The sequence below is a fragment of the Canis lupus genome, chromosome 22 (genome assembly GCF_011100685.1).
Source record: "Canis lupus familiaris isolate Mischka breed German Shepherd chromosome 22, alternate assembly UU_Cfam_GSD_1.0, whole genome shotgun sequence".
Lineage (NCBI taxonomy): Eukaryota > Metazoa > Chordata > Mammalia > Carnivora > Canidae > Canis > Canis lupus.
In genome coordinates, this window is record NC_049243.1 from 57,028,425 (window position 1) to 57,037,566 (window position 9,142).

Consider the following 9,142-nt stretch of genomic DNA (forward strand, 5'->3'; position numbering starts at 1 on the left):
CTCACAAAAACAGAATGGAAACACCAACCCCTTGGGACAATAGCAAAGACTCTACCACACTTGTAGCTGGAGTGCCAGAGGAACTGAGTGAGAGAACATAATGGAAGAAATACCCAAAGGAAGGGTGGCAGAGGATTTTCCAAAATTACTTGCAGATGCAAAACCAGAATCTGAGAAGTTGGAAAATACTAGATATAGTACATCTCTCTCTCTCTCTCTCTCTCTTCTCTCTCTCACACACACACACACACACACACACACACCTGAGCATGTTCTTTTCGAACTCTGGAGCCAAAGACAAAGAATCCCAGGGGCAACCAGAGGAAAATACTTCCCCTACAAAGAAACAAAGGTTAAGCCTTATGACACTTCTCATCAGAAACGAGGCAAGCCAGGAGACTGCAGGAATGCCATATCCAGAGCATGGAAAGGAAAGAACTGTCATCCCGGAGTTCTATATTCAGAAAAAGTATTTCTCAAAAATGAAAGGAAGTAACCAATTTCCCAGGCACACAAAAACTGATGAAGTTCATTGCCAGCCACTACTGGATAAGAAGCATTAAAGGAAGTCATTCATGGAGAAGAAATGATACCGGTCAGAAATCTGGGACCAAACAAAGAAATGAAGAGTGCTGGAAAGGAAATAAAATGTTACCATATTTTAATCTCTCTAAAAGAAAAATAATTGTCAAACAAATCATATTAACAATATATTGTGTGATTACAGCCTATGTCAAAGTAAAACATGTAACCAAATTGGCAGGAGAGGGGCACCTGTGTGGCTTAGTTGGTGGAGCATCTGAATCTTGGTATTGGCTGAGGTCATGATCTCAAGGTCGGCTCCACATTCAGCAGGTAGTCTGCTTGAGATTTTTCCTCCTTCTCCCTCTGCGCCTCCCCCAATTTGCGCCCCCTAAAATAAATAAATAATTTTTTTACAATATTTTTAAATTTAAATTCAATTAGCCAACATAAAGTACATATTTAGCTTGAGATGTAGTGTTCAGTGATTAGTTGCATATAACACCCAGTGTTCATCACATCATGAGCCCATCACCAAATTACCCCACCCTCCAACTCATCTCCTCTCCTTCAACCCTGTTTATTTCCTAGAGTTAAGAGTCTCTTATGGTTTTTCTCCCTCTCTGATGACTTCTCAGTCAGTTCTCCCTCCCTATGATCCTCTCTACTGTTTCTTATATTCCACATATGAGTGAATCATATGATAATTGTCTTTCTCTGATTGACTCAGCATAATACCCTCCAGTTCCATCCACGTCGGTGTAAATAGTAAGTACTCATTCTTTCTGATGGCTGAGTAATAAATAAATCTTTAAAAAAAAATGACACAAGGAATGAGAGGGAGGAATTCAGAATATACTGCTCTGAAATCTTCGCGCTACACCCAATGTGGTTTAATATTTGTAGGTGGACTTCAGTGATTTAAAAGTGTATTTTGGGGCAGCCTGGGTGGCTCAGCGGTTTAGCGCTGACTTCGGCCCGGGGTGTGATCCTGGAGACCCAGGATCGAGACCCACGTAGGGCTCCCTGCACAGAGCCTGCTTCTCCCTCTGCCTCTGTCTCTGCCTCTCTCTCTGTGTCTCTGTGTCTCTCATGAATAAATAAATAAAATCTTTAAAAAAAAGTGTATTTTGTACACTCAATGAAACAATCTTCTCATCAGTTGAAGTGAACTAGTCCATGTGCTTTTCTCTATCTTAGCTACCAGTATTTTATTTGCACATGACTTTTCTCACAATAAAAATTATTGTCCCAAGGAAGGCATTCTTAGCTCGGAAAATGAGCTATAGTTATAAATGTAGCTAGAGCCTAAGATCCATCTATCTAACTCAACTATATTTTTGATTAATCATATAAGCCTATATTCATGGCCATTTCACTCAAAGTATATTCAAGCTGCCATAAGAAAAAATACCATAGACTAGATGATTTATAAGAAATTTAAATTTATTTCTCACTGTTCTCAAAGTTAGGATGTCCAAGATCAAGATGTTGGTAGATCCAGTGTCTGGTGAGGGTTGGTTTTGATTCCTAGTGTCCATCTTCCAGGTATGTCCTCACCTAGCAGGAAGAACAAGGGACCTTGGGAGGGTCTCTTTTACAAGAATCCCATTCCTGAGGGTTTCATCATTAGGACCTACTCAGCTCTCAAAGGCCCCACATCCAAATATGGTCACATTGGGGCTTAGGTTTCAATATATGAATTTGGGGGAGGAAACAAACATTCAGTCTGTAGCACATTCCTTTGCAAAATGTAACAGTCTACAGTTTCTGCCACCTAATCTCTTTCTTTACATTGCTTTATTGGCCAGTATACCTTTCCTCAAATACACAGACTTAATAGATTCTGAAATTGCTAATAATGTAAATCAACTTTTTTTCCTGAAAATCCAGCATTTTCTTTCTGATCAATGTTACCTCACGATATTTGCTATCCTTTATTGAATCTCCTTACCAAAAGTAGCCAGCGATGCTTGCTATCAGATCTCCCTGTGGGAGACAGACATCGCTGACTGTCCACTCCAGTTGTTGACCCTTTGAATTTGCACCAGGTTTATGCTGAGGCCATGCTTTCTTTGGGTTGCCACCAGTCAATGAACAAACATGGCAGAGGTACTAGTGCCAGCCCATTCCTATCTGACATGAGATCCCTCGAATGGGCAGCCTTGCTTGAGACCTCATCACTGATCTGTGGAACTGTGATGTGACAGTCTCCCTACCCAGCCTGTTCTTCCTCCCTTCCTGTGGTGATCTGACATGCATCATGATCTGGAGACTTCCCTGCTCATTGCCTGTTCCTGATCCCTCTTTCTTTATCACAAATATCTTCCTCTGAAATTTTTATGTACGTAATCCCATTATGACATCTGCTCCTTAGAGAACTGAAAGTGACACACCATCTTGACATTTATTAAAGCTAATCTTCACAAGCAAATATTACTATCACCATTTTACGTGACAAAATTACTTCCAGGTAATTTGAATTTGGTTTTGCCTGGTTCCAAATTTCATCCTCTTTCTACTATACAACACAACCTCTATTGATAAGTACATCTCACTCAAATGAGTCAAATGATGCTTGAAGACTAAATCTTATTTTTAGGCAAACAAATGTTATATATGAAGTCCTAATATACCAAATGAAGTCCTATATATATATACCAAATCTAATTTGATCAATTATATACATATTACCTGTCTCAAGCTGGATTAATTGCATGATCCTTTTGATGAAAGCTTTCAAAAGCATAGAAACATGAATAATTTTATTAAGTACAAATATGATCGATGTACACTTACAAAATACATTTAAATCCTTATTCTACTACTTCTTAGAGATTTGTCAGTGTTATCTAATAGGCCACATATAAAAAACACTAAGACATTTTGCTTAGGTAGAGACTTTTAACCTAAAAACCTGAAATTCAATCTTGAATCGAAAGGGTGTTTGATCCAAAAAAAGATGATATTTCAGAGTCAAGGAGCAGAAGAACTCTATAAATGTAAGTTATGATTAAGAAGTGATGTTTTTATACCTAGATTCACTGTTCAGGAACAGAGCAAACTTTTCTATCCCATAAAATCTGGCAAACTTCTTTAAAAATGAACAACAGAACTCTTACTTCCAATTAGAAGTGAGTTGGTGTCAGTGAAAAGTGCCAAACCTTCTACCATTAATTACTCTTAACAAATTAGCAGACTAAGCCTCTTCAAATGCCAGGCATAGAATGTATGTTTAGCTAGTTCTTTTACAATGAGATACTGCTCTCTATTTGTCATAAAACAATTCTACAGCCATGATTAATATGAACCCTGTTAAAGAATGCTAATACCTTCCAGAAAAAAAAGAGTCATGAGCTACTATCCAAAGACCAGCATAATAAAAATTCATATATTAGTGTTTCACACAGAAGAAAATGTGCCACTGTGTCAGCAATAGTTACATAAGATTTTTGTTATGTCAAGCAAAAATTTTAAAACTCTGACTTAAATGGCAAGAAAAATCAATTTGGGATTAAAAATATGGTGGTTCAGGAAAAATGCAGAAAGTGTTGGAGGACTCAAGCCATAGAGGTAATTGGCATCTCATTTGCATTTAGAGAAAACATTGTCATTATTTTAATATAACCAAAAATAACAAGACTGTTCTATTCAAAAAGATTATTGACTCTTTGTTAACTAGTAACTAGTGCTTTTTCTTAACTAGTAATAATTTGTATGGACCTCTCCACGATCTTAGTGACCAAGTATACGTGAGGCCATTGATCAGGACCTTAGTGTTAATAAGAGGCAACACCGCTTTTTCATTATAACCACCATTACCATTGTCATCATGACCATGACTGTCTTGTCTTGGTTGTTCAAATAGGCAGTTTTTGTGCCTCTGAACTTAATATTCTTATTCTTTCTTCTACTAAAAGTAATCAACCAGGACAAAATATTTGAGGTGATCCATTAGTAGGAAATATGCAATGAAGTATTTAGGAATAAAAGGAGCATTCTGTTTGCAACTTACTTTAGAATGGTTGAGAAAAAATATAACATGCAGTAATGTTAATATTTGGGGATTTTGTATAAAAGGACTCCAAGAATTCTTTGTACTATTCTTGTAAATTTTCTCCAAGTTTTTAACTATATGTATAAAAATTTTAAATGCAGTTTGTAAATATTTTACCAGTACCAGGTGACCACTTTCATTAACTTTGTGGCCAACCATGATAAGTTTTATCTGATGACTAAGTATCTCTAATCCTTTAGGACCTATTATTGCAAATTATTGTTCAAAGATGAATGAGGTTTCTATCGGTTAAGAAATGATGTTGATAATGAGATCCATCTTTCTTACTGTTAGAGAAAGAAGTTACAACTAATCAAGGAAGAGACAGCCAGAATGAGTCCTAGAATGGATTAGAATCAGACATCATTATGAATACAAGTGTGTATATTTTAGAAAATGAAGAAATAATTTTAGATATCTGTGTATGTATAGGTTATTATGCATACACAGTTTCCTAATTCTCTGCTGAGAGAGTCTGGAAGCAGTGATACCCCAGTAAGGCCAAGAATACTCAGCACCCAATTCTTCATTTCTAAATACTATTACCCACTAAAAGGAATCAAGGTATCTTAGAGAAATATCTGATTCTGGGAGTAGGGTGGGGAAAATATAAGATGATCCTAGGTTTGTCATCCCACCATGTAAGAAAGGGCCCCAAACTAAACAAACATATAAAATGCTAGAGATAAAAAATAAATAAAATAAAATAAAATAAAATAAAATAAAATAAAATGCTAGAGATATATCACAATGACAAAGCCAAGCTAAAAGATCTCCCAGTGGATACACCTGGAACAGTTTAAGCAACAAAATAAATAATGTAAAATTGGTTTACATCCCAAGGTATAGAAAAACATGCAGGAGTTCACACTGACATAAGTAAATGGGTGAGGAGGGATGAGATCTTCTTACAGAAGAATTCCAAATAATATCCCTCTTCTGGGAGGTGGAACTTAATTCCTCTTCCATAAGGAGTTTATTTACCGAAAAAGAAAACAAAAACAAAAAATGAAAATAAAACCCCAAATGAAGACAATTATTTGCTGTTTTCTATATATTGTCAACCAAAACATTTAAACAATTTTATTGTCAATGTACAGTAATCACTCAACAATATTGCTCAGAAGACTCTCAACTGTGGTCTACATTCTCCATTGGATCCCAATTTATATTCACCATTCAAATTGAATTCTCAAGCTACCCAGAACATTTTAAAGGAAAACCCAGGTACTGTGAGGAAAAGACAAGACCAAGAGGAAGATTGTGTTCCCAGCTCTGAGAAATTTATTTTAAGAACAAAACACAATTGTTCTTTCTCGAGTGGATGTAAACATAAGCAAATAAATCACACCAGAAGAAGAACCTCAATGATAAGTTCTCTGAATGTGGATTAAAGTATTCGTAATTTACAATAGCAACTTATGCTTGGCAGGTCTATTTTTTATTAATTGTCACAAGAATTTTAAAAATCCCCAGGACAATGAGTTGCCAAACTAACACTGCAAATATTGCTTTTTTCATGGGGCTGGTTCCTGGATATTAAGACAATATTCAATGAAAGTTTATTTTAATGGCCCATTGTGTCACCAGGAATTTCTTGTGTGATCAGGGATGATTCTTGATGGCTGAAGAGGGTGTGACAGTTTGGTACCTCCAGTCAGTATTTTATTGAACTTGGAAATAAGGTTGCAAGGATGCATGCTCTGCTCCTTAATCTGAGCATGTCGTAATCCTGACCATTTCCTTCTGTTAGAGTTATCAGTGAGGACTGCTCAAGCACTTTAAATCTAATACTTTTATAATTTGCCATGTATAATTACATATGCCCAATGTGATTGATTACATATATATATAATCATATATAATATTAATATGTTAATCATATATTATGTATTACATATATATTTAATTGGGGGGAAAACATAACATAAATTTACCTTTTTAACAATTCCACGGTGACATTGTGAACTCCTATATCTTTATGGTCATTCTTTGTGTGTCTAATACTATGAAAACAAGGTAGAATAAATTAAAGCATCAATCAATCAGTCAGTCAAAGCATCAAGAAGGCTTGATAGGCTTTTGTCCCATAATATTTAATTGGGAAGATTCATTTAAATCTCTTAAATGATTATCATGGACTTTTCATTCTTGTCCTAGAATTTCAATGACACCCAAAGGCATTAACCCCAAGGACCCTATGACCCTTTGAGTGAGGGGCTCTGCAACCTGAAAACTTATAATTTCTAAGCTGATAATGAACATCCCTTACCATGAGAGTTAAGAGAATTTATACCCTTATTTATAGAAAAACTCTCACAATATTGAAGTGTCGGTCCTGGGTTTTCTTTAAATAATGGGTGGAGTATATGTGCCTTGCACAATAATCATCTGCTCTAGAGTGTGTATCTGCCCTCTCAATTAAATCACAGGTGTCCCATGAGCACACGCCATCTACTCTTCACATTTCTACAATGCCGCTAATGCAGGACTTGTGCAAGGTGCCATACATGTTCATAGGCTTGAGTTTGCCAAAGACAAAAAGAGACATCCAAAAAAATACCCTTATGCAACTTTTCCTTTGCTCTAAAATCTCTAGTTATGGCAGTCTTAATGAAGACCTGAAGGTCTCACATAGGTTCACCATAAATATTGCCCCAAATTAACGAGCTATAAAGTTGGCCCAGTGATGGCCTTGGACAGGGACGAGGGATAATTATGGCAACGGGCATCATGACTGACAAATGATTTGCTGCATATCTATGGTAGAATAAGCCAGAGGAAATTGCTGCCTTGTAGCTCATCAGCCAGGCTTCGTCAATTGGCTTGGGTTAATTCAGTTTCCTGGCATCCAGTTCTTTTAAGAGGTTTATTTTTCACGTTGGGTGGCTTTGTTCTGCACTATATCATATCTCTAACAAGTTTGTATCATTTTCTATATAATGTTTCTAAAATGAGAAAACACTGAATCACTTCTAAAGTGAAAAATAAGCTTGTATATTCTCATTGTTTTACATTTTGTGGGTTTTTTCATTGTCTTACATTTTGATTATTACAATTATCTGTTTGAAGATATTCCTGCCTTTTTTGCTACCTTTAAATGTGTTGAAAATACGAAAGTCCATTTTTCTTGTGTCCTTATACTTACTGTGTTCCTTTATTTTAAAACGTGTTTCCATTAGTTTGAAGCTGAGGAAAGTTGTTATATTCCGTTTACACTGCATTTCTAAAATTCACTGTGCTTTTTAAAAAAAAAATGATATTAGGGAACTCCTTCGATTTCCCTTCTTAGCAATGTTATAAATGATACACGTATACATTCTTGCATAGAGGGAGCTAGCAAGTATAAATGCCATGTGCATGTTATGCAGTCATGCTATGTATGATAGTGACTTCTAAGTGTAGGAGTGACCATCTGTATTTCTCTATTCAGTATGTTAATTAATATGTTAACATTAGCATGTTAATTAATTAGCATCAAAAAGTATTCACCCTCTTCTCTTCATTAAGAAAACTCAAGACACAAGACATCTGGGTAGCTCAGTCAGTTAAGCATCTGACTCTTGATCTCAGGTCAGATCTCCATCTCAGGGTTGTGAGTTCAAGCCCCACATTGGGCTTCACAGTATGGATGCAGTCTACTTAAAAACAAAAACAAAACACTCAAAATACTTGATATACAGATTTAGAAAGAAAATATAAGATAGGTTCATTGCTCACATTGAATAAGGGACTGGCAGGACTAGGTAGAGAGAGAGAGAGAGAGAGATAGGTAGGGGGCCAAGGGATCAGGCTCACAAAAATCCCAAGAATGTGGAGGTAAAAGGAAACCAGAGATAAGGAAACAAACCAGACCATCCTGTCCTAGGTGTCAGAGGTAGGGTCTTGTTATAACAACTACTTGTGACCAACAAAGAATTACTGGACCCTGACAAGTAATAAGCCATTAAAGGTGTACCCACTAGTCCTTACTCAATGGTAATATCAATAGAGATATTAAAAGGATTTAGGTTCTCTGGCTGGCTTTCAATAAAAGACCAATACTACAAGTCCAGTGACAACCTGTCAGGACCCCTCTCGCTTCTGAGAGCTTTATTCACTCTCCTTTGTCCTCAAGATTCATTCTTCTATTCCATGAACCTTGCTCTCCCACTTCAACATCATAGCCAGACAATAGGACCAAAGTAGAACCTATCATCAAAACCTATAGCAAACTAGTTTAAAAAGATAAAGGTGCACAAAATTTTCAGGGTGAAAGCTTGGAACCACTCTCACCATAGGAATGCCGCCGAACCACTGTGTTCACTGTTCTTTCTTATTTCTATGTTCAGACTCCTTTAGGTGCAAGTGACGCAAACCTAAGACACATTAGCTTACACAAAGTAAAAAGAATTTATTGGCATGCAGTGGCTCAGTCCTAGAGCTCCTTTGTACCTAGAGGTTAAAATAATCTCATTCTCTGGCAGGCTGCCTTTGTGTGGTGGCCAAAGAGAGACAGGAAGCCCTGCTTCTATCATCCTCCTGGCTAACAAGCCCAGGGAAATAAAAATCACATCATTATTC

The 9,142-nt window shown here is 36.5% G+C and overlaps 1 long non-coding RNA gene across 1 annotated transcript; it reads right to left on the reverse strand.

The window, feature by feature from the left end:
• Nucleotides 1-853: 853 nt before the first annotated feature.
• On the reverse strand, nt 854-8,423 carry LOC111091712. The gene is made up of 4 exons (XR_005376585.1): nt 8,072-8,423; nt 6,517-6,585; nt 1,980-2,082; nt 854-913 (listed from the first exon to the last, which is right to left on the reverse strand). It is a non-coding gene; the product is annotated as an uncharacterized LOC111091712 (long non-coding RNA).
• Between the last annotated feature and the right edge of the window lie 719 nt (nt 8,424-9,142).